The sequence below is a fragment of the Phyllobates terribilis genome, unplaced genomic scaffold, assembly GCF_046119375.1.
Source record: "Phyllobates terribilis strain yellow unplaced genomic scaffold, ASM4611937v1 Scaffold_5__5_contigs__length_657084704, whole genome shotgun sequence".
Taxonomy (NCBI): Eukaryota; Metazoa; Chordata; class Amphibia; order Anura; family Dendrobatidae; genus Phyllobates; species Phyllobates terribilis.
Window position 1 is genome coordinate 14178035 of NW_027362765.1, and position 25958 is coordinate 14203992.

General features: G+C 46.4%; 1 protein-coding gene across 2 annotated transcripts in view; it reads right to left on the reverse strand.

Annotated features, from left to right (window-relative positions):
* Positions 1 to 25958, reverse strand: part of LOC141270496 (uncharacterized) — a 462326-nt gene that overhangs the window by 76540 nt on the left and 359828 nt on the right. The window contains exon 1 of one of the 2 annotated variants that reach the window (XM_073680501.1): positions 21175 to 21241. The exons of the other annotated variant lie outside the window; for it this stretch is intronic. The gene's annotated coding sequence lies outside the window, so the exon portion shown is untranslated. Of the gene's footprint in view, positions 1 to 21174; positions 21242 to 25958 lie in introns of those variants that run through there. 2 annotated transcript variants of the gene reach the window in all.

The following is a 25958-nucleotide window of genomic DNA, read 5'->3' on the forward strand; positions in this document are numbered from 1 at the left end:
TCTTTAGCTCCTAGCTCCTACAGAGCTCCTTGCTGTTACTTTCCCTTGCTCTCACTCTGACTCTGACTTTTCTCTGTTCTCTGACTCACTCAACCCCGCCCCAGATCCAGTTTATAAGGGCAGAATTCTCCCCTCCCAGGACTGGGGCAGGAGGATGTTGCATGTTTAAGGGATCCTGACCAGGAAACCTCCCACTTGCTCTCCGACGTAATATCTCTATTACTGTGGTGACCAGACCCCTGGGGTGCCACACATGGCTCTTGTAAGGGGCATTGCAGTTCCTCATAATTTTTGGAAAGCCTTCCATTCACTGCTTAGGCCAACAGTGCACAGGAGACCCAGTTGCTATAAATGGAAAAAAAGGTTTAGTTAAGGCCCTCTGACCTCCATGTCATTTCCAAGGGGCATTGGAGTGCCTTGAAATTTTTGGTAGGCATTGCACTCACTGTATGCCCTATAACTGTGTAGCCGAACCGCTCCTTTTGTTACAGAAACATATCCTACAAGACATATCTGGTTGACTGGCCTGATATTGATGTGAATGGTCCCTGTTCCTTCTGCTCTTTCTCCTTTGCCACTACCTCATCCATCACTTATCACCTGAAGCTTTGTTTTAACGGGAGTCATAGAACTTGGATAGTAGCAGGAAAACATCCAGCAATCCTCGGAGGAGGTAGGATATGCGCCAAAACGCTGACCACCTCAGGCCTAGCCGCTACTACATACATGCGCTTGCATTACAACAAAACAAAGCAGATGCTAACTTCTATCATCCTCATCATGCTCCTCACCTTGGCACTCTCAACTCCCCTGATGGAGAAGCCAGGGCCCACCGGAGGAGTCTGATAGTCCGGTGGGCTCGGCCAATGCTGCCCTAAAGCAGGCCAGGCTAAGAAAAGTGTGGGAAAGGTTACCGGGACAAATAGGGGTGGCTGGGGACAGAGTATGGACACCCGGCCACCTCCTGGAGGCTGGGGAGCAAGCGGGGACACCCGGCCATCAGGCGGCTGGGGACTGAGTATGGATACCAGGCCGCCGACACAGCCATGGCGTGGTGGCCAAATTCCGCCTCCACATGCCTAAAAGGCCCAATTTAAAGTGCAAGCAAGCAAGCAGTATGGTATTGCAGCCTGGGGGTGGGTGGGTGGCAGGCTGCACACTTACACTTGCATTAAAAGAAAACATAGCAGATGCTAACTTCTGTCATCATCATCATGCTCCTCACCTTGGCACTCAACTCCACCGATGGAGAAGTCAGGGCCCACCGGAGGAGTCTGGTTCTCTGGTGGGCTCGTCCAATGCTGCCTAAAGCAGGCCGGGCTAAGAAAAGTGTGTGGGGGGATGTTCCAAGGAGAAATAGGGGCGGCTGGGGACCGTTTATGGACACCCGGCTGCCCCCAGGCGGCTGGGGACCGTGTGTGGACACCCGGCCGCGGGGCGGCTGGGGACCGAGTATGGACACCCGGCCACCGGGCGGCTGGGGACTGAGTATGGATTCCAGGCCGCCAACACAGCCATGACGTGGTGGCCAGATTCCGCCTCCACATGCCTAAAAGGCCCAATTTCAAGTTCAAGCAAGCAAGCAGTATGGTATTGCAGCCTGGGGGTGGGTGGGTGGCAGGCTGCATACTTGAGCTTGTATTGCAAGGAATGGGGGAGGTACAATTGAACACTGTCCTGGGACTAGAACTTGCATGGGGATAGTTGCAAGTCTGCATCTTCTGATGCGGTAAGGATCACTTATGATGGGCACACATTTAGACAGTGACCTGGGAGTCAGAGATGCTTCCAGGGGTCTTCCCCATGCTGTTCCCTTGTCTTTTCAGCACTTTATGCATGTGTCACACAGCACATGGCCAGATAAGGTTTTAAAATGTTAAAATGACATTTCACGGTGAATGCATTTGTCATAGTTGAAAGCAATACAAAAGTGCAAAAACGCATAAAAAATGGTACTTGTGAACATAGCCGAAGGTGTGGAGGAGTATTTTTGTTTTTGGTCATTTATTTTAACTTATACACAAGTCTTTTCCCTGGAAAGGATGTTCCTTAACATATTTCACAGGAAAAAAGTTTCACTTTCGTTTTTGAACGTTTTATTGTGAGCCTGTAAAAGTGGCTTAATACCTCTGACCACGTTGTTGACAGCAGTGACCTGGGGGTCAGAAATGCTTCCTGGGGCGATCCCCATGCTGTCCCCATGTCATTTGAGCACTGTCACTATCGTTTTGGGCACTTGTTAGGCTTTTAAAAGACTGCCGGGGGTGCCACCGCAAAAATGCTCGAGTCTCCCATAGACTAACATTGGGCTCGTAGCTTGGGTCGAGCACCCGAGTATCACGGCGAGCTCGGCCCGAGCTTTGAGCACCCGAGCATTTTAGTGCTCGCTCAACACTAGTCACAACGTATTATCTGAAGTATCCCTCCATGCATACAACACCATACAGTGGGGAAAATCTTACAATGTGATTTTCTGGATTTTATTTTTAGATTCTGTCTCTCACAGATGAAGTGTACCTAAGATAAAAATTACAGACCTCTCCATTCTTTGCAGGTGGGAAAACTTGCAAAATCGTCAGTGTATCAAATACTTATTTTCTCCACTGTAACAATTCAAATCTGCAACCATGTAGATCAAAAGTCAGTATTTATCACTCACTTATCCCTATGTGCCTCATCACCAGGAAATTGTTCTCCTGTTTGCCCATTTAGCTCATAATGGGGATTACCACACGGTATGATGGCCCCACAGCACCTCACACAGTATTATGGCCACCTCAGCCTGCTACACAAAATGAGGACCCACACTCAGTATGAAGGCCCTTACAGTACACCACAGCCCCTTACTCCATATAATGGCCCCACCCACTTGATATCATGCCCCCACAATTCCTGATATTTAGAAGAAAAAAAAAACACTTCCAAGTTGTGCTGTTTCAGTTTGTGCAGCGTGAGTACTGAGGCTCCATACTACAGGTGTGATGTCGTGAGGTCATTGTGCCCGCAGTACACAGTTTCAGACTCACAGGCGAAGGCTGAATGGTAGATCAGGGAGCTTTTGACTCCCTTATTCTCTATTCTATTCAATGGTATCACTGTCATGAGAATGTGGATATCGTTGAAATTGTGATGATGGGTAAGGAGAACGTGCTCGTTGCTGAGCCCTCTCAATTCACAGGCATTATAGCGGCCGCGAGGGCTGTCACTATGGATGATACGCCCCTGCCTATCCAACTATTGTGTGGTAACTATCTGAAAGTTCCTGGGTTCATTAGTATCTGCACCAATAATGGGGCTAAGTGAGTATAAATTAATTAGCCGTGGGGTAGATGGTACCATATTGTGTGTAGGGGGCATTACTGTTGGGAAACCCCCCTAAAGTAAAATCTTAAACCTTTATTAAATATATGCATTAAAAACTGGACTAACAACATATATATACGTAAAGCTAGCAAAATAACAACCTGAATGACTTTGTGTAGAAGTACAGTATATAAAACAGATGTAAACAATGATACTGCTGAATAATTGATACAGTCACTACCTGCCTTGACGGTGTTGGGACTTTGGGCGCTAACCAGGTCCCAAAAACTAGGGGTTCCCTAGTCCCTAGTCTATCCCTGTCCCCCGGATTACTCCTGAAGGTGGGGATGCCGGGATTTCATTCCTTGCTATACTCCTATAGCTATCCAGATCTGCCCCCCCACCCCCACGCCAAGGATATCTGGAATCTGAAGTGTATAGGAACACAATAACCAGACAAACGAACAGAGATAATTGAAAATACCAACCATACAAAATACACTCACCAAACAGAGTGGGACACAGGGAAGCAAAAGGAAGGATAAACCAAAATAGGAGGGGAAGAGGATAAGCACACAGACAAAAACCCCAAACAACTATCTCCAGACGAATCACCAAACTAATTCCAGCCACCAATTTCACCTCCAGAACCAGGCAGTAACAACTAACACTGGCAATACCCAAGTGCCAAAGGCGAGCATATACAGTACAGACCAAAAGTTTGGACACACCTTCTCATTTAAAGATTTCTCTGTATTTTCATGACTATGAAAATTGTACATGCACACTGAAGGCATCAAAACTATGAATTAACACATGTTGAATTATATACTTAACAAAAAAGTGTGAAACAACTGAAAATATGTCATATTCTAGGTTCTTCAAAGTAGCCACCTTTTGTTTTGATGACTGCTTTGCACACTCTTGGCATTCTCTTGATGAGCTTCAAGAGGTAGTCACCGGAAATGGTCTTCCAACAATCTTGAAGGAGTTCCCAGAGATGCTTAGTACTTGTTGGCCCTTTTGCCTTCACTCTGCGGTCCAGCTTACCCCAAACCATCTCGATTGGGTTCAGGTCTGGTGACTGTGGAGGCCAGGTCATCTGGCGTAGCACCCCATCACTCTCCTTCTTGGTCAAATAGTCCTTACACAGTCTGGAGGTGTGTTTGGGGTCATTGTCCTGTTGAAAAATAAATGATGGTCTAGCTAAACGCAAACCGGATGGCATAGCATGCCGCTGCAAGATGCTGTGGTAGCCATGCTGGTTCAGTATGCCTTCAATTTTGAATAAATCCCCAACAGTGTCACCAGCAAAGCACCCCCACACCATCACACCTCCTCCTCCATGCTTCACGGTGGGAACCAGGCATGTAGAGTCCATACGTTCACCTTTTCGGCGTCGCACAAAGACACGGTGGTTGGAACCAAAGATCTCAAATTTGGACTCATCAGACCAAAGCACAGATTTCCACTGGTCTAATGTCCATTCCTTGTGTTCTTTAGCCCAAACAAGTCTCTTCTGCTTGTTGCCTGTCCTTAGCAGTGGTTTCCTAGCAGCTATTTTACCATGAAGGCCTGCTGCACAAAGTCTCCTCTTAACAGTTGTTGAAGAGATGTGTCTGCTGCTAGAACTCTGTGTGGCATTAACCTGGTCTCTAATCTGAGCTGCTGTTATCCTGCGATTTCTGAGGATGGTGACTCGGACAACCTTATCCTCAGAAGCAGAGGTGACTCTTGGTCTTCCTTTCCTGGGGCGGTCCTCATGTGAGCCAGTTTCTTTGTAGCGCTTGATGGTTTTTGCAACTGCACTTGGGGACAATTTCAAAGTTTTCCCAATTTTTCGGACTGATTGACCTTCATTTCTTAAAGTAATGATGGCCACTCATTTTTCTTTACTTAGCTGCTTTTTTCTTGCCATAATACACATTCTAACAGTCTATTCAGTAGGACTATCAGCTGTGTATCCACCAGACTTCTGCACAACACAACTGATGGTCCCAACCCCATTTAGAAGGCAAGAAATCCCACTTATTAAACCTGATAGGGCACACCTGTGAAGTGAAAACCATTTCCGGTGACTACCAAGAAAAGAGAATGCCAAGAGTGTGCAAAGCAGTCATCAAAGCAAAAGGTGGCTACTTTGAAGAACCTAGAATATAAGACATATTTTCAGTTGTTTCACACTTGTTTGTTAAGTATATAATTCCACATGTGTTAATTCATAGTTTTGATGCCTTCAGTGTGAATGTACAATTTTCATAGTCATGAAAATACAGAAAAATCTTTAAATGAGAAGATGTGTCCAAACTTTTGGTCTGTACTGTATATAACAGAGGAAAATGGCCAACACTGAACAGCTGAGACAATCCAATTAGGAAAGCTCCAGGAGCTCAAATGAACAGATCAACTCTTGAACTGCTAGCACGGAAAAAACCTGCACTGTTTAATACGATTGTGATGCACTTCTAATTATCACTGATCGAGGACCTTAAAACTCACAAGACTCCACTAATCAAACAAAAATTTCACTTACTGCGGTGGAAGCCCCAATAAAAATAAACTTTAATTTATAATGACACAGGTCTGCGACTAAAAAGCTGTTTGATTATTGTCATATAATTTCCATGTATTTTGGTGTTTTGATAACAAAAAAATATTGAAAAAAATCCTAAACATCAGGACTTGCCACAAACCTATAGGTTCTTATGTAAACTCTAGTGTGAATCATCAGTAGGCACCTTATTTCCTTTCCCCATTAACATTAATAGGAACTGCGTAATTGGCTTGTGACATAATGAAAGGTCCTTATGCTTTCAAGAAACTTGCATTGGAATTTCATTCATCAACCGTGCTTCCCCAAATAAGCGTTATGGCTTTGCAGAAGTGTATTAATTCTCCTGACCGTTTGTTTCATTTGTGGTGAAAAAAGTGTTGAATCAACAGCTGATTATTACAGACTTTGTGAAAAAAGTATACTTCACATACTTCGGACTAAAACTTGGAGATCAATATAAAGTTTGGGCGCCTCATAAAGTGTGAAACCGGTGTGTTGAGAACCTCTGAAATTGGTTCGAAAAGGGTAAGAAAAAAGCTTTCCGTTATGGGATTCCTATGGTATGGCGAGAGCAAAAGGACCATGGAAACGACTGTTACTTTTGTTCATGCAATGTGAAAGGGTATAATTCCAAATGGAATCATTCCATACCCCAATCTTCACTCAGCAATTTGTTCCATTACCCATGGCACGGATATACCAGTACCCAAGGCTCCTGCTACCTTGAAAGAGATAATTAGCTCCGATGAAGGTGGAATCATACCTGAACCAGATGACGAATCAAGTTCTGATTTTGAAGATGGTACAAGACCAACATTTTTTTCCCAGGAGGAGGTGAAGGATTTAGTAAGAGACTTGAATGTTACCAAAGATACCGCTGAGTTACTCGGATCAAGGCTCAAAAGCAGGAATTTATTGTTACCAGGAGTGTCTTTCATGGCTCAGACATGGTGAAAAGGAGTTCGTTCCTTACTTTGCCCAGGAAGACAAGTTGGTTTATTGAATCGATGTTGAAGGTTTGATGGGTCAATTCAAAATTCAATATGATTCAGCGCAATGGCGTCTTTTTATAGATTCTTCAAAAAGAAGTCTCAAAGCAGTTTTACTCCATAACGGCGGTTTTTATGCTTCCATCCCTGTAAGTCATTCCGTACACTTGAAGGAAACCTACGAGAACTTGGAAATGTTTCTTCGTAAACTTAAATATGAAGACCACGGTTTTCATTAAAAATTTGTAATAAATAATTCATTTTATAAGTCTATTTTCATTTATTTTGCGGTACTGCCTTATTTAACATAGTTATGTCACGCTGTCTCAGCGTACAGGAGGTCAGGGGCCTGAGCTGACCCTAAACGGGGGCCCTGACTAATCCCTCAACCTGGAGGTACTGTTAATGGTACAGAGGTCCAGGCCGCCAGCGTAACCCTAAACTCCTGAATATCCCTGAACCTCAGTAATCTAGTCCTGAGAAGGACCCCGATCACAACAATGGGGAACAGGATAGAAAATGCCCAAAACACAGTACAAGACAAACGAGACAGTGTAAGGGAAAAACCAAAAACCACCTTGCATACAAAAACTCACACCACAATTACAGAGGGAACAACAACAGGTTAGGAGATAACTGATAAAGGGAGGAAGGGAAGAACCACACCACATACTCTTCGCTCCGAACTCCACCAAACAACGATCCGCTCTGAAGGTCTGCAAGAAATGCTTTCACCGACAACTTCCCTATCAGACCAGCAGGTATTTGAAGGAATCCCAATACTGCAGCATTAACTGCAGCTGGGCGAGGCTGAGCCTCCTCAAGCACAGAGAGAGAGAATTAACTCCCTCACTACCAAAAAACACAAAGCACCAAAAACTCAGCTGCGAGAAGTTAGGCTGTGTAGTCGCGACGATCGTCGTGGCGACACACCCATGACAAGTTACTAGTGATGAGCAAACGTGTTTGTCACTACTCGTTACTCATCCAAGCATCATCCTGCTCGACAAGCTCGGCACCTAGAGTATTTCCAGGTTGTTTGGGTGGCAGCTCGGGTCCCCGCCCTGCATGTTTGGCGCTCTTTAGAGAGCCAATGAACATGCAGGGATTGCTTGCTACACACTCTAATGCTGTAGCCACATTGGTTGTGGCATTACAGTGATTGGCTGGACGCATAGAGTTATCGGGTCTATATAAGACCTGGTGGCCCAATGCTCGTCACAGTCTACCCCGGAAACATGCAGAGTAGGGAGAGCTGCTGCTGAGTCAGGGAGAGATTTGCTTGTTTATAGTCAGTATAGGTATTCCACAGCATATCTACATATCCATCTGAACTAACAGTCCTTCTGAAGACTAATCCGGCTGCATATATTCAGGGGTGATAGCAGGAGTTAGGCAGGCAGGCAGGCAGGGTACGTGGCAGTGCATGCATTACAAGACGGTCCATTGCATGATCTGTCTGATCCTGCTGTTACAGATATTTGTAGACATAGCCCCAGATATAAGGGGCCAAGGCTAATTTTCTTTGGATCTTAATCCTGATTATTTGCTTAAAAAGAAATCCAGAGTACATCATTTTTCTGCTCCATTTGCTTGTTAGCACTGCAGAATACAGCCAGATCTTTTCAATATTACAGGGTTAAAAATCCAGAAATTTGTAGTGAATGTGGAAAATATTATCCTCCATTTACAGTTTGTTGCAGTGTGTCACTGAAGCTATTCACACATGCTCGCTGTGAAGAATAGTTAACTACAAGCCCGTTATTTAAAACCATGGTGGTCCGACAGACGTATCACATATAACTGCGGTCCAAATTCAGCCGTTTCTGTCTTCCATTTATAGTTTGTTGCATTGTGTCAGTGAAGCTATTCACACGTGCTCACTGTGAAGAATAGTAAACTACAGGGCTCCTATTTAAAACTGTGGTTGTCCGTCAGATGTATCACATATAACTACGGTCCAAATTCAGCCATTTCTGTCCTCCATTTACAGTTTGTTGTAGTGTGTCAGTGAAGCCATTCACACATGCTCGATGTGAAGAATAATAAACTACAAACCCGGCATTTAAAACCGTGGGTGTCCGTCAGGCGTATCACATAACTGCGGTAAAAATGCAGCCATTTGTAGTGAACGTGGAAAATATTATCCTCTGTCAGAAAAATTTAAGAATTTCTCCCTCCCAGACCCCTCTTCTTCCCCCCTCCCCCCTAGTATTTGTCAGGAGAGGAGAGCTGACAATCCACCATCTGTCTGTATGCAAATTATCACCCACAGCAGAAGTGGCTTGGACAGATGCTGGCACAAAGAGAGGTGCTACAAACACAATTAGCATGCGTTTTCCTCTGACCCAGACCTGCAACAATTTACATCTAGCTGAGGAGGACGCAGCTCGTTAAGTTTAAACACACTCACAATAACTAAGACAATTACCCGGCTGCAAACTAAGATTTTTGGCACCGACACGAAATATAGAATAAATTAAAGTTCCATAAGTCCGATAATAATGGAGTTCATATTTTAGTGACAGGGTCAGCTAAGGAACAATAGGGATATTTTCCCGTCACTGTAAGCCCCTCCGGGTAGCTGTGGCACAAAAGTACCAGAATAACGGATCACAGCTATGCATGTGTGGTCTCTAAGAAAAGGTAAATTCATAACGGAAAATATGGCGTCGCTTGCAAGCTTTTGCAATCAACCAGCAATAAGTTATCGCAAAATTCAGATATTCTAATAAAACTATGAAGGCTGGAGACCAGCCCACGTGATGTCATCCCAGGGGGTGTGTGGGCTGGTCTCCCCTTCGGCATAAAAGAATCAATTGAGGATGGATCAGCATTCATTGCCGGGGGGGGGTATAGAGACTATAAGCAACGGATCCCATTCGGTAACGGTCAAATCTGGAGTGCCTCCCCTCCACCTATACTGAATTGTCTCAGCGATCTCTATAGTAAGTCTTCTTTAATCCTGTTTATTTTGTGTAACAGTATATTCTGTACTGTAAATGTCTCCTTTGTAAAATGTTTGTATATTTTTCATAACACTGCCTCCCTTTTGGATTAAATATAAAATTTAATAGCCTTGTTTCTTTTGCTCTGTAAACGTTCCCTCCCCTGGAGCCATATACGCTACCAGAATGCAGGCGTCCGACCAGGCCTGTATTATATTTCAAACTGGCCGGTGGTGGCAGCGAATAATAATAATTTGGCTATAGTGAAGCTGCCAGTAACTGTACGGGGCGTATACACATATTCCATGATTTGGAATCCGGAGGTATGATTCCATATGTTTTCTGCTCGCTTGCAGATAGCTATGAAGTGAGTAGTCGGGATCGTGTGCGCACGGATCCCTGACGAAATCCTGACAGAGTGACATTAGCGGTGAGATATTGTGTGATCTCCCCTGAGTCATCCCTGTGAAACCCTGACATCCTCCATTTAAAATGGGCAAGGTGCGTGACGAGGGACGGAGAAGAGGACATAATGGTGATGGTGCATGCAGAGGCCGAGGCCATGGACAAGCTGAAATTGTCCCACAACAAACACCCACATCTTGTCGCCCAACCTTCCTGTCCCAATTACTAGCGGACCGCAGAACACCACTATTGAACACAGAGCAATGTGAAAAGGTTGTTGGTTGGATAGCAGATAATGCTTCCAGTCACTTTGCCACCACCACCACCACCACCCTGTCTTCCCCAAGGTCAAGTCTCAGTAGCCATGAGTCTGGCCCGCGTATTCTTCACCCTGATCCTCCTTCCTACCACCATGCAGAGTTCACGGAGACAACTGATCCAACACTTGGACACTCAGAAGAGCTGTTCACTTTTCCATTTATAGATTTGGACCTCTTGCCCGGCCAACTTTAAGAGGGGCAAGAGGAGAATGTGTGTAGCGACGCCCAAATATTTGAGCAGCCACGGTCACACGAAGGCAATGGTGGGAAAGTGCAATTACTGTCACAAGAGGTGGATGATGATGATGAAACACAATTGCCAGAAAGTCAGGAGGATGACCAGGGTGCTGAAGTGAAAGACGAGGCTGTGAACGATATAGTCACTAACGCAAACTGGCAGGGGGATATGCAGAGCGAGGACAGCAGCACACAGGAGGGAGGCGTAGCACCACAACAGGCAAGAACAAGCAGTGTGGTGGCCGCAGACATAAGGTGGGCAACCATTCCCCGGAACGCCAACATGACAGAAGTTGCCAGTAGGTCTTCCCAAGTCTCATTCTTTTTTCAAGACTCTGCAGATAACCCCAAAAAGGCCATTTGCACCACCTGCCAGGCCAGCATCAGCAGAGGTCGAAAAACTAGCAGCCTGACCACCACCAGAATGATCAGGCACATGACAGCAAAGCAGCCGAATAGGTGTGCTGAACACCAGGGTCCAGAAACAGTGTCTGCAGGTGACAGCATTGCTTCTTCTGCTGTTGTGCATGCACGCCAATCCCGTTCATGGCGCATGAGAAGATGCCTCCCACCCTGCACCTGTCGTTGTACAATTTCAACTAGCACCATCCGCAAGCACGTCCACATCCTTGTCGCAACATAGCATTCAGTTGTCCCTACCCCAGTCCTTGTAATGCAAGCGCAAATACGCAGCCAACGCCCCACAGGCCACACTACTAAATTCACACATTTCGCGAATGCTTGTGCTCAAAATGTTGCCTTTTAGGCTCGTGGAGACGGAAGCTTTCCGCAACCTGATGGCTGCGACCGTCCCTCAGTACTCGGTCCCCAGACGCCACTATTTCTCCCGGTGTGCTGTCCCCGTATTACACAAGCACGTGTCCCACAACATTAGCCGTGCCCTCAACAATGCTGTTACTGGGAAGGTTCACCTAACCATGGACACGTGGACAAGTGCTTGTGGGCAGGGACGGTACATCTCGCTGATGGCACACTGGGTTAATGTAGTAGAAGCCGAGACCCAGTCGGACCTTGGGACGGAACACATCCACCTGCCGCCGAGGATTGCGAGCCCTAGGTCAATCAGGGTCGCCCCCACATTCTACAGCTCCTGCACCTCCTCTTCCTCAGCCTCCATCTCTGAAATTACCACATCAGTCACAAGCTGGAAGCACTGCAGCATTGCCTCAGCCAAGCGTCAACGGGATGTGCTGAAGCTAATATGCTTAGGTGACAAACCGCACAACGCTAAAGAGCTATGGACAGCTCTGAAAGAGCAGGCAGATTTCTGTCTGACACCGCTGAACCTACAGCCAGGTATGGTCGTGTGTGACAAAGGCCGGAACCTGGTGGTGATTCTGAAGATAGGCGAGCTCACACACGTACCAAGCCTGGCCCATCTGCTTAACCTCGTGGTTCAGCAGTTTCTGAAAACCTACCCAGATCTGCCGGATCTGTTTGTCAAAGTACGCTGCTTATGTGCCCATTTTAGAAAGTCAGCTACAGCTTCCGCCTGCCTTTGCCGTGCTTCAGCAGCGTTTGCAGCTTCCAGCTCACCAACTGATGTGCGATGTCCCCACGAATTGGAACTCTACAATGCAGATGTTGGGAAGGATGGGAAGGATTTGTGAGCAGAAAAGGGCAGTTGTTGACTACCAGCATCAACACGGCGGTCGGTATACAGGTAAGACTCATAAGACCTCAGGAGTTTCAGACGTATATGTACCATCCTCCAAAACTATGAGGACTCCATCAAGATGGTGAGCGGCGATGACGCCATAATTAGCATCACCATCCCGCTTCTCTGTCTTCTGAAATGCTCTTTGCTCACAAATCAAAGAGGATGCATTGTAGGCAGAGCACGAAGAAATGGAGCAAGGAACCATACAGGGTGATTCCACACAGCCCAGCCTCATCTCATCCCAATGTGGATTGGGTGACAATGAGGAAGAGGAAAAGGAGGAAGAACAGGAGCTAGTTTCCTGTGCTATAAACGGTACTACCTGCACAACTGTCATACCGTCTGTTCAGCGTGGATGGGCTGAGGACAGGGAGGATGAGGAGGATGAGGAGAGCATGGTCAGTTTTCCTCTTGGTGAGGACACGGAAGTCTTGTCTGGCACACATGGCTGATTTTATGTTACGCTGTCTTTCCCGTGACCCTTGTGTTGTCCAAATTTTGGGTGACAGTCATTACTGGTTGGTGACACTTCTAGACTCACGCTACAAGGAGAACTTTCTATCTCTTATTCCCGTGGCAGACAGGCCTTATAAAATGGGGCAGTACCAGAAGGCCCTTGTTGCGGAATTATTAAAAAAATTCCCATCTGAAAACGCTGGCGGCAGAGGTAACAGTTCATTGTACAACCAAGGAGTACAGGAGAGAGAGACACAAATCCAATCCAGCAGAGGAGAACAAGCAGGGTAGTGTCACAAGGAGGGAAAAGTTTGGGAGATTCTGAAGGAGTACCTTGCCGACCGTACCAATGTCCTACGCGATTCCTCTGTGCCTTATAATTACTGGGTATCCAAGCTGGACACGTGGCATGAACTGGCTCTCTACGCCTTGGAGGTCCTGGCCTGCCCTGCCGCAAGTGTTCTGTCAGAGCGGGTTTTTAGTGCCGCCAGGGGAATTATAACTGGTAAGGGCATCCGCCTGTCAACTGAAAATGCTGACAGGCTGACTCTTATAAAAATGAACAAGGGCTGGATTGGACCAAACTTCTCAACACCACCGAATGATAGCAGCGTAACAAACTCAAATCCAGTGTCTTTTTTTGGGAGGTCTATTCCCATGCACCTCTGTCTTCACACCGACATGGGTATACGCTTCCCGATTTTGTCTATTTGCTCTTCTCCTCATCCTTCACCATCATATCTACGTCTCTTGCAAGGGGCATTGGAGTGCATCCAAATTTTGGTTGCCTTTGCATACACTGAATAGGCAATAACAGTATGGGAGACCCACTTCCTATTAATGGTAAAAAAAAATTCATGAGACCCTCCTCTACGTCTCTTGCAAGGGGCACTGGGGTGGCTCCAAATTTTTGGCAGCCCTTGCATTCACTGTATAGGCAATAACAGTATGGGAAACCCACTTCCTAATAATGGGAGCATTTTTTTCATGAGGGCCTCCTCTACGTCTCTTCCAAAGAGCATTGGAGTGTCTCCAAATTTTTGGCAGCCGTTGTACTCACTGCATACGCTATAACTGTATAACATACCCTCTGCTTTCTAATGGGAACATGTTGTTGCTGAAGCCCACCTCAGTGTCTTCAAATTGGTAGTGGGGTATTTCCCAAATTTAGGCAGCCGTTGCATTCACTGCATGGGCATTACCACTATAGGAGACCCATTCTTTTATAATGGGAACATTTTTTTTTACTGAGGCCCTCCTCTATGTCTCTTCAAAGGGGTATTGGGGTGCATCAAAATTTTTGGCAGCCCTTGCAGTCACTGCATACACAATAACAGTATAGGTGACCCACTCTTTAATAATTAAATGGGAACAACAAAGCATAGCCGGCTGATGGCCTCTAATAACAGTAAAGTGCCGACTGCGGGCTCTTTAATAGTAAGGGCTGCCTGATGGCCCTAGAAAATAGGCTTTGTGACTTTCAGAGTCCCTTCTTCATAAATGAAACAGGGTGTGTCAGATCATGTCTGGCACACCACATGGCCAGATAAGGTAGTAAAATGTTAAAATGACATTTACCAGTGAATGTATTTTTCACCATTGAAAACAATGTAAAAGTGCAAAAACGCATCAAAAATGATACATGTGAAGGTGTGGAGTAGTATTTTTGTTTATTTATTTTGCCTTATATACAAGTCATTACCCTGGAAAGGATGTTCCTGAACATTTTACCCAGGAAAATCCATTTTGGTTTCGTTTTTGTATGTTTTATTGTGAGTCCGTAAAAGTGGCATAATACTCTAACAACATTGTTCACAGCAGTGACCTGGGAGTCAGAGATGTCTTCCCCATGCTGTTCCCATGTCATTTGAGCACTGTTCCCATCGATTTGGGCAATTTTTAGGCCCTCTACAGGCCGCCGGGGGAACCCCCAGAAAAATGCTCGAGTTTCCCATAGACTTACATTGGGCTCGTTGCTCAGACAGAGCACTCGAGCATGCCAATTTTCTCAACTCGAACGAGTGCTTGAGCATTTTAGTGCTCGCTCATTACTAATAGTTACCTAAATTGACAGAAAACGTGATGTCCTATGACAAAACTGAGGTAATTTTCGGATTCAGCGCACCAAAAAACATAAAGATTACGTGGAATAACCAAAACAACTCTTGAAATTTTATTTTTTGCAGACCTGTGTGATTAAAATGCCCAATATCCACCGTACCCAATTTGCAGTCTCTGTTCTGCACCATTACGTGTTGGAAACAGATACAGATATGAAGCTTACACTTCACATATGAATTGCCTAAGTGATTATTATTTGCATTGGGTCATGATATTAACAGGCCCTAGCCTTTCATTTACTATTAAGTGATGCTCAAAATCGCTTGGAAAAGTGCTTGAAAAAAAAGCATGTAAACGCTTCTCACTGGCAGAAAAAACGCATGTAAATCTGCATGCGTTTTTTTCTGCCAGAGAGAGGCAAAAACGCTCTGCATCAAATCTGCTACGTGGGCACATAGCCTAAGACTTGTTTATGTAAATTCACATTGAACTGTTGACAAGTTGTTTATTGAGGCCTTGTTCATGCAATTGATTTATATATAAGCATAGCCATGATGTTATACTGTAATGGATAGTGATCCAAATAGTCAAACATACCCTGCCTCATCTGCATATCATAAATAGGGCCAGATAGGGCAAGCAGGGATAGCCGCTGAGGAGTGGGGGCACAACTGCGGAGTATAAAAGGGTGTCAACCTCCACTGTCAGGCAGGGGCAGTTTAGGAGTGACATAAGGGATATGACCACTCCATTTCCTTGATAAGGCCTGCCTGCCTCCTATCTGAAATAGATGTTAAGGGTCCTGGCATGATAGTGTGATGCATGGCTACCTGGTTTACAACTCACTCATGCTGACCGAAAAGTGTTTTATGTGCCATCTATATACCATTAGCTGGTGAATTATCAGATTAAGAAATCACTAGAGGCACCATAGGCTCTATCTATATCTTCATTCAACCAAATGGTGTATTAATAGATAGTGTTCCAGACACTTTTAGCACCAGCACTTTATAGACATTATTGTCTTCAAAAACCAGTCTTTAAAGTTTATAGCACCAGTACTTTTTCCATGTATACCCTGCAATAACCAGACATCAACAAAACAGGGATATATGGTTATAGCTTTTGGTATCTTTTTTGTATCCCTCTAGTATTAGGGCCGTACAGGGCTAGAAGGGACAGCCACCGAAGAGCGGGGGCTTCACTGGCGTAGGATTAAGGGTGCCAACCTCCGCTGCCAGGTAGGGTTGAGCTTGAGTGAGTTCTAGTGACAATTAGTTCCCCCTTTTTTATATGTGTTTTTCACCTGGGTGATGTGTGTTTTTTTGTATTTTATTGGTTATTTAATAAAAGTCATATTTTAAATACATCTGTAGTAAAAAAAAAAAAGTACAGTTCTGAAACAATGAATTGTTGTTTGCACTAAAGCACAGCAGTGTAACATAGGGCAAGGAGGAAAAAAAACACGCCTAAAGTTATAGGAGCACTGTGCGTGCGCGGGATGTGAACGAGAAGAGTGCATGTCACAGGGCCCTGTGAAGTGCAGGGGGGGAATATAGAAATTAAGCAGATAGGCGGGGATTTCTTGGTGTCCCCTGGGCGCCAGGCATATGAAAAAGGATTTCATAAAAAGACATTTCTCTGCAATCACACCTGTAATATGGGCCATACAGGTAAGTATAGATTTACATTTCTATCACCTGTATGCCCATAGTAGAGGTCTGATAACTACCAGGGGGTGACAGGTTCCCTTTAAAATAAGCTACTTAATTCATGATGCCTAATCCCATACACTTTCAATCAATCCCCATTAGAAGTATATTCTCTGGGACTCGATCAGATATCACCCTAAACAATTCATATAATAAACTGCTTTAGCTCCTTCATTTATTAAAAATGCTCCTTAAGGCTATGTGCCCACGATGCACAAATGAAGCAGAAAATTTCTGCAGCATTTCTGCATCTCCCTGGCAGAAAAAACGCATGCAGATTGTACATGCGGAGTGTACATGCGTTTTTCCTGCCAAATACATGCGGAAGTGAAGCGTTCTTCACATGCATTTCCACATGCAGGTGTCAAACGCTTTCCAAGCGATCTTAGCATCACTTGAAAAGTGCTTGACAACTTGGTCACACTATATAAATCCATGCAAACAGCATGGATTTATATAGTGTGACTGCAAAGAATGTTTAAAAATAAAAAAATAAATCTATACTTACCTTCCGATGGCCCTCGGAGTCTTCTGCGCTCCTGTGCTGGCAGTCGGGAGATCGCAATGCCCTGTACTGAAAGACCTGCCGTCACATGACTGTGACGTCAGCGCAGGTCCTATAGTCCTTCGCGATCTGCCGGCAAAGGAGAACAAGCGCTGCGCAGGCCATCAGAAGGTAAATATAATCATTATTTTTTATTTTATTCTTTTTTTTACAGGTACAATGGTACCCAGGTCTGGATGAGAATCGTCTCTCCACCAGACTTGGGTACCATCCGCACATAGAAACGCATATAATCCATGTGTACAAATGTACTGACACGGATTATATGCGTTTCAATGCAAGTCAATGGCAGCGATTACGCTGCGTGTCCGCAAAATTAATGGACATGCTGCGGATTTTTGAGCGCAGCATAAACGCTGCGGAAAAATCCGCAGCATGGGCATTGACAGTGCGGCTTGTCATTGGGGACCATGGGGGGGCGGATTACCAAGCGTTTCCCAAGCGTTTCCGCTGCGGAAATTCCGCAGCATAAACGCTTGGAAAACGCATAGTGGGCACACAGCCTATCTCTCAGCATTCCTATAAGATCACATTTGTAGCTATTGTTGAGCTGATAGTGAGACACTGTTTCCACCCACATCTCATACACTAGATCGACCCCTTCTGAAAGTTATTGTGGGAGTAGATCCCACAGCACTCTCAGGTCCAGGTCGACCACAAGTATATACCAATGTATTCTGAGGATATTAAAGATAAGGTCGCTCTGATTGTCATAAATTCCTATTACTCGTGTTATCCCATCTTTTTCTTGCTCTCTTGGTTAGGTATGGAGGAGTGTCTGTCTTTCCCGTTTTTCTGCAAACGATTGTGTGGAATCCAAAATGTACTGTGGGTACCTTTTTCCCTGAATCTAGTGTACATGTCTATTGCCTGTATATTAAAATGTGAAATTTGAACAATTACTTATTGATCTTAAAAAACTGACCCTTGGGTATTCCTTTTAGGAGGATGGGGTGGTGACTATCTCACTTCAATAGTTTATTAGTGCTTGTACGTTTATGGTAGATGTGTGTTCCTAGGGTCCCATTCCAATCTTTCTTGATTATTACATCCAGGAAAGGCAACTGGTAATAATTAAACTCTGATATAAATCTAAGGCCCACTCTATTGATGTTGAGTTCCCTGACAAATTCAAGAAATTGTTCACTCGTCCATGATCAGATGATAAAAGTGTCGTCAATATATCTATATCATACCCCAACATATGGATATCATCACTTATGACCATCCCTGAATATTGTGGTTTCCTCCCACCAGCCCAGGAATAGGTTAGCAGATGAGGGGGTACAGGGGCTCCCCATCGCAGTACCCCTGAGCTGGTGGAAGTACTTCCTGTCAAAAAGAAAGACGTAATGAGTAAGAGTGAATTTTAGAAGATTCTCCATGAAGTCATTATGTCTACTACACTCTACTGATCTCAATTTCAAGAAATGTCTTACTCCTCTGATACCAGCCTCATGCAGTATATTACTGTACAAAGCCTCGATATCTAGTAAGTATATATAATCTAAAGAAGGACCAAAAGTATACGTGGTCCAAAAGAATCCCTGACTAAATAGCATAACCAAAAAAAGATAAGAATAAATGGAATAGAGCATAACACCATCGGTTGCAAAGACTACTGCTAGTCATGAATAGGATAAAAAGTTATTAATACAGGCAACCACCAAGGAATTCAAAAATACGAATAACCTTTATTTAATAAAAATTAAAAATTTATACATAGTACAAAATACTAAGGGAGTGACAAATAGGAGAGATATGGCTAAAAAGTAAAAGTATGATGGAAAAAAAAACTTCTAAAAGATACCAACATCCCCTGCATGGAGTCAATGAAAAAATTTCACTCAGTGAGCTAGACAAAATATCCTCAACTTCCAGATGAGAGATATACAATGCCAATGATCAAGGATATGTATTATATTGATGGGCAACTGTAAAATAATATTAGTATATAATAGAGGTAGTGATACAATTATAGAGAAATATTTGATGAATAAGTGGGGCCTGAGCATGTATATATAAGCATAGAGTAGTATACCCATGCACAAATCTCAATTTCTCAGAGCGTGTGATAGCACTAGAAGTAGGCTTTAAGGGGTGCTCATTGCATAAAGTGCAAGTGCTTTAAATATACAGTGCACTATAATCAATCAGTAAGACTACCAATACAATATTAATAATTTGTAAATACTGGACAATCGTCCACAATAGCTTGAGTAGGTCTATCTGAAGTAATCTTTATGTGTCCATTAACTTGAGTCATGGCAATAGTGCTGGGAGCGTGGAAGGAGATGCTGGGGATGCACAGAAAGCCTCAACGCGCGTTTCGCCAGAAGCGGCTTCGTCAGGAGGCGTGGATTGATTTAAAAGAGAGACATCTTAAATGTAGGGGAGTGACCAATCAGCGCTATCTAGTAAGGCCTGCTCCCCCACATGCATGTATACATGCTCGAGGGTATACATGTAGGGGAGCAAGCAGAGGGAAAACAATTTTCCAGAGGGATTATACCAACTGTAAAATCTCAAGACTTATTCTAACCGTAGGACATCAGGAGATACTGTGGGAACATTATACTGTGTGTGGTGGGGATAACAGTACTGTGTGAACATTACACTGTGTGGGGGCATCATACATAGTGCATAAGGGGCATAATGGGGGCATTGCATTGTGTGGGGGCATCATACATCCTGCATAAGGGGCATAATGGGGGCATTACACTGTGTAGGGAGCATCATATATACTGCACAAGGGGCATAATGGGGGCATTACACTGTGTGGGGGCACCATACATACTGCATAATGGGCATAATGGGGGCATTACACTGTGTGGGGACATCATACATCCTGCATAAGGGGCATAATGGGGGCATTACACTGTGTGGGGGCATCATACACACTGCATAAGGGGCATAATGGGGGCATTACACTGTGTGGGGGCATCATACACACTGCATAAGGGGCATTACACTGTGTGGGGGCATCATACATACTGCATAAGGAGCATAATTGGGGCATCATACATCCTGCATAGGGGGCATAATGGGGGCATTACACTGTGTGGGGGCATCATACATCCTCCATAAGGGGCCTAATGGGGGCATTACACTGTGGGGGGCATCATACATCCTGCATAAGGGGCATAATGGGGGCATTACACTGTGTGGGGGCATCATACACACTGCATAAGGGGCATAATGGGGGCATTACACTGTGTGGGGGCATCATACACACTGCATAAGGGGCATTACACTGTGTGGGGGCATCATACATACTGCATAAGGAGCATAATGGGGGCATCATACATCCTGCATAGGGGGCATAATGGGGGCATTACACTGTGTGGGGGCATCATACATCCTCCATAAGGGGCCTAATGGGGGCATTACACTGTGGGGGGCATCATACATACTGCATAAGGAGCATAATGGGGGCATTACACTGTGTGGGGGGCATCATACATACTGCATAAGGAGCATAATGGGGGCATTACACTGTGTGGGCATCATACATCCTGCATAAGGGGCATAATGGGGGCATTACACTGTGTGGGGGCATCATACATACTGCATAAGGGGCATAATGGGGGCATTACACTGTGGGGGGCATCATACATCCTGCATAAGGGGCATAATGGGGGCATTACACTGTGGGGGGCATCATACATCCTGCATAAGGGGCATAATGGGGGCATTACACTGTGTGGGGCATCATATATCCTGCATAAGGGGCATAATGGGGGCATTACACTGTGGGGCAGTAAAGGGGTCCTGTACTATGAGAACAATAAGTTTCCTCCCTTTCTGTCTCTATAGTTGGGTCGTATGTATCTATTACAGGAAACAGAACAAAAACCTTATGATTCTTATAAAGGGGCAACACAAGACCCCAAAAGAGTCTCAGCACTGAGGGGGTTAATAGTAATGAGGGATCTCCACATACCTCCACCTGCAGAGCCGCCACCACATATATGGCTGCTCTGTGCGCACAGGAGCTGTGATGAGGTCACAGGAGGGGAGGAGTCAGGGGTCACATGATCAGGGGCCTCAGTGGATGCAGGACTCTGCTGTGCTGGTTGTCATGGTGCTGGATGAGCTGAAGTTTATGTGTGGGGTCAGGAGGGGTTTACAGTGTGGATGTAGCAGAGCCGCGTGTGTACGAGGTGTACGGAGCGGAGCCGTGTGTGTACGAGGTGTACGGAGCAGAGCCGCGTGTGTACGAGGTGTACGGAGCAGAGCCGCGTGTGTACGAGGTGTACGGAGCGGAGCCGCGTGTGTACGAGGCGTACGGAGCGGAGCCGCGTGTGTACTAGGCGTACGGAGCGGAGCCGCGTGTGTACGAGGCGTACGGAGCGGAGCCGCGTGTGTACTAGGCGTACGGAGCGGAGCCGCGTGTGTACGAGGCGTACGGAGCGGAGCCGCGTGTGTACTAGGCGTACGGAGCGGAGCCGCGTGTGTACGAGGCGTACGGAGCGGAGCCGCGCGTGTACGAGGCGTACGGAGCGGAGCCGCGCGTGTGCGAGGTGTACGGAGCAGAGCCGCGCGTGTACGAGGCGTACGGAGCAGAGCCGCGTGTGTACTAGGCGTACGGAGCAGAGCCGCGTGTGTACGAGGCGTACGGAGCGGAGGCGCGTGTGTACGAGGCGTACGGAGCGGAGGCGCGTGTGTACGAGGCGTACGGAGCGGAGGCGCGTGTGTACGAGGCGTACGGAGCGGAGGCGCGTGTGTACGAGGCGTACGGAGCGGAGGCGCGTGTGTACGAGGCGTACGGAGCGGAGGCGCGTGTGTACGAGGCGTACGGAGCGGAGGCGCGTGTGTACGAGGCGTACGGAGCGGAGGCGCGTGTGTACGAGGCGTACGGAGCGGAGGCGCGTGTGTACGAGGCGTACGGAGCGGAGCCGGGTGTGTACGAGGCGTACGGAGCGGAGCCGGGTGTGTACGAGGCGTACGGAGCGGAGCCGGGTGTGTACGAGGCGTACGGAGCGGAGCCGGGTGTGTACGAGGCGTACGGAGCGGAGCCGGGTGTGTACGAGGCGTACGGAGCGGAGCCGGGTGTGTACGAGGCGTACGGAGCGGAGCCGGGTGTGTACGAGGCGTACGGAGCGGAGCCGGGTGTGTACGAGGCGTACGGAGCGGAGCCGGGTGTGTACGAGGCGTACGGAGCGGAGCCGGGTGTGTACGAGGCGTACGGAGCGGAGCCGGGTGTGTACGAGGCGTACGGAGCGGAGCCGCGTGTGTACGAGGAGTACGGAGCGGAGCCGCGTGTGTACGAGGAGTACGGAGCGGAGCCGCGTGTGTACGAGGTGTACGGAGCGGAGCCGCGCGTGTACGGAGCGGAGCCGCGCGTGTACGGAGCGGAGCCGCGCGTGTACGGAGCGGAGCCGCGCGTGTACGGAGCGGAGCCGCGCGTGTACGGAGCGGAGCCGCGCGTGTACGGAGCAGAGCCGCGCGTGTACGAGGCGTGCTTAGCCGTGTGTGTACGAGGTGTACGGAGAAAAACCAAAAGCAAGCAAAATACCCAAATAACTGGAAGTAAATGGATAAATCGCACAATGCAAAAATAATGATAAATAATGAAGGGTATTTAGTTAAAATAATTTTGATCAAAATAATGTAAAAGCTATCCCGCCTCTTCACGGTAACCCTTATGGGACAGTGCTAACTCTAATATTAAAACCTTACCATTTGTCAAGTGACATAAATATGGATAAGGGCAGAGAGACTGTACCCGTAGTAGATGCATAGACCTGAGAGGCAGAATGAACCTTTCAGCTCAGACAAAGGGCAGCCACACCCTTAAATGCACAACAAACTGCAAAGAAAAAACCTTGGAGTCTGAACTGAAACGTAAATTGATGTACATGCAAAATGTAAGGTGTACGGAGCGGAGCCGTGTGTGTACGAGTTGTACGGAGCAGAGCCGTGTGTGTACGAGGTGTACGGAGCAGAGCCGTGTGTGTACGAGTTGTACGGAGCAGAGCCGCGTGTGTACGAGGTGTACGGAGCGGAGCCGCGTGTGTACGAGGTGGACGGAGCGGAGCCGCGCGTGTACGGAGCGGAGTCTTGTGTGTACGGAGCGGAGCCGTGCGTGTACAAGGCGTATGGAGCGGAGTCGTGTGTGTACGAGGTGTACGGAGCGGAGCCGAGTGTGTACGGAGCGGAGCCGCGCGTGTACGAGGTGTGCGGAGCGGAGCCGCGCGTGTACGAGGTGTACGGAGCGGAGCCGTGCGTGTACGAGGTGTACGGAGCGGAGCCGTGCGTGTACGAGGCGTACGGAGCGGAGTCGTGTGTGTACGAGGTGTACGGAGCGGAGCCGTATGTGTACGAGGTGTACGGAGCGGAGCCGTGTGTGTACGAGGTGTACGGAGTGGAGCCGTGTGCATACCTCCCAACTTTTGAAGAAGAAAAAGATGGACAGATGTGTAGCGCGCCTCAGCTAGTTTTGGCCACATCCCAATCAATACTCTTTAAGGTGCAATTACACTGCGGCTGATAAAGAGGAAATGGAAGATCGGCCTTTCTGCAGAGGCCGTCAAACGCTCGATGCACAAGCAAAATGTGTGTTTGTGGGGTGAAATGATTCTTGCTCTTAAATATCATCATTCTCTGCAGCACATCATCCTGTATAAACATGTACTGCTATTCTTCTTATGAGCACAGGACGATCATGATCATTCTGTGCACATGAAGGTGCAATCACAGCTTCGGCTTCATATAGCAGATCAGCGGTTTAAAGATGGAAATTCAATTAGCCAGTGAAAATGCAGCTTATACAGTATCTAAGTACGTTATAGGTGACATCTTCTCTAATTGGATTTCTTCTCATTCTTTAGTCTTCATCTTGACCAGACGCCATGATGAGTTTTCTCATCCACAGCTCGTCTCTGCAGACTTCCATCTTCTCCGGTCTTCTGCAGCACATCCCCACACGGTGCCTTTAAAGATAACAATATCATTATTATGCTCCTGAATAAATATAACCACCAATGCTGTGCCTCTACATGCGCTCTACACTGTGCCCTATACATGCGCTCTATGCTGTGCCCCTGAATAAATAATTGCCCCTCACTGTGCTCCCTGCACAAATAATGATCCCCACATTGTCCCTCTTATGTTACATAGTGTCCACATTGTCCTCTCCTATAAAAGATTCCCACAATACCGTCCCCCCTTTTATACTATGACCACCACAGTGCTGTACGGCTTAGTAAACCAACCACCACTGTCCTCGCTTATAAGTTATACCCACCACATTTTCATCCTTAATGGACAATGCCCTGCACATTGTTTCCTTCATGCTGACCCCTCACTATTATTTTACTCAATGTTGAGCCCCCTTTTTACCCTGCCCCATCTCCCCAGCCAGACTTGCCCCTCATACTGCCCCATTTCCCCAGCCAGACTTTCCCCTCATGCTGCCCCATTTCCCCAGTCAAACTTCCCTTCATGTTGCCCCATTTCCCCAGCAAGACTTGCCCCTTAGGCTGCCCTATCTCCACAGCCAGACTTCCCCTCAGGCTGCCCCATTTCCAGACCAAGAGCTACCAACCCCTAGCTAAGTTTACCGTCTCCTGGCAGCTGCTGCTCCTCCTGCGTCCTCCAACCCTCTGCGGTGCTCTCTGACGACGTCCGTAGCGTGATGAGATGATATCACGCTACGGATGATAGTCTTCCTCTTCGCTCTGTTGTTCTAGTCATAGCTTGGTGATCCTTACTTCGAGTGACCCGTTTGGTTTGATTTGTTCCAAAATTGATTTGTTTCTTCTTCTTGCCATTCATGGTATTATGTGTTTCTAAACGCATTCACATCTATGGAAGGAACACTGTTGCCCCATTATGGGTGTCAGGTCCGAGCATTCCTACATGAACAGTTTCCTGGAAAGTGGATTGGTCGTCGTGGGCCAGTTGAATGGTCACCAAGGTCTCCCGATCTGACCCCCTTAGACTTTTATCTTTGGGGTCATCTGAAGGCAATTGTCTATGCTGTGAAGATACGAGATGAGCAGCATCTGAAACAACGGATACTGGAAGCCTGTGCTAACATTTCTTGTGCGGTGTTGCTATCAGTGTGTCAAGAGTGGGAGAAGAGGGTTGCATTGACAATCCAACACAATGGGCAGCACTTTGAACACATTTTATAAGTTTTTCTTATGAAATTCTCAATAAGTTTGATATGTCACATGACCCTCTTCCCATTGAAAAAAATAAAGTTGGATCCAAAATGGCCACCATGGTCACCACCCATCTGGAAAAGTTTTCCCCCTCTCATATACTGTGCCACAAACAGGAAGTTGATATCACCAACCATTCCCATTTAATTTAGGTGTATCCATATAAATGGCCCACCCTGTAGTTTTGACATTGTATCTAAGAACCAGGTAGCTCAGGATGAACAGTCCAATTAACAATGAAATCATGGGAAAGCCCAGGAAAAGTCATTGAAAATATATTGCCATTTGCTAACTCTACCAGTGATCTAATGGTCAATTCTCCCAAATGTAATTTGTAACTACAGGAGAAAATCATCTGAATCTTACAAACGCTAATTACTAATTCTTTGGGAGCAGCTCGTCCTCTGAGAGGGAAAAGGTAACGCTGCTGTATTGGGAGAATATAGGGGCCTATGGCAGCCAGGTGCACCTGGCAGTGGCCCATCGGTTCATACCATGACGGGCGCCTCATTGACAGCAGATACAAGGTTATTAAGCTAAATAAAGAAGGAGTCAT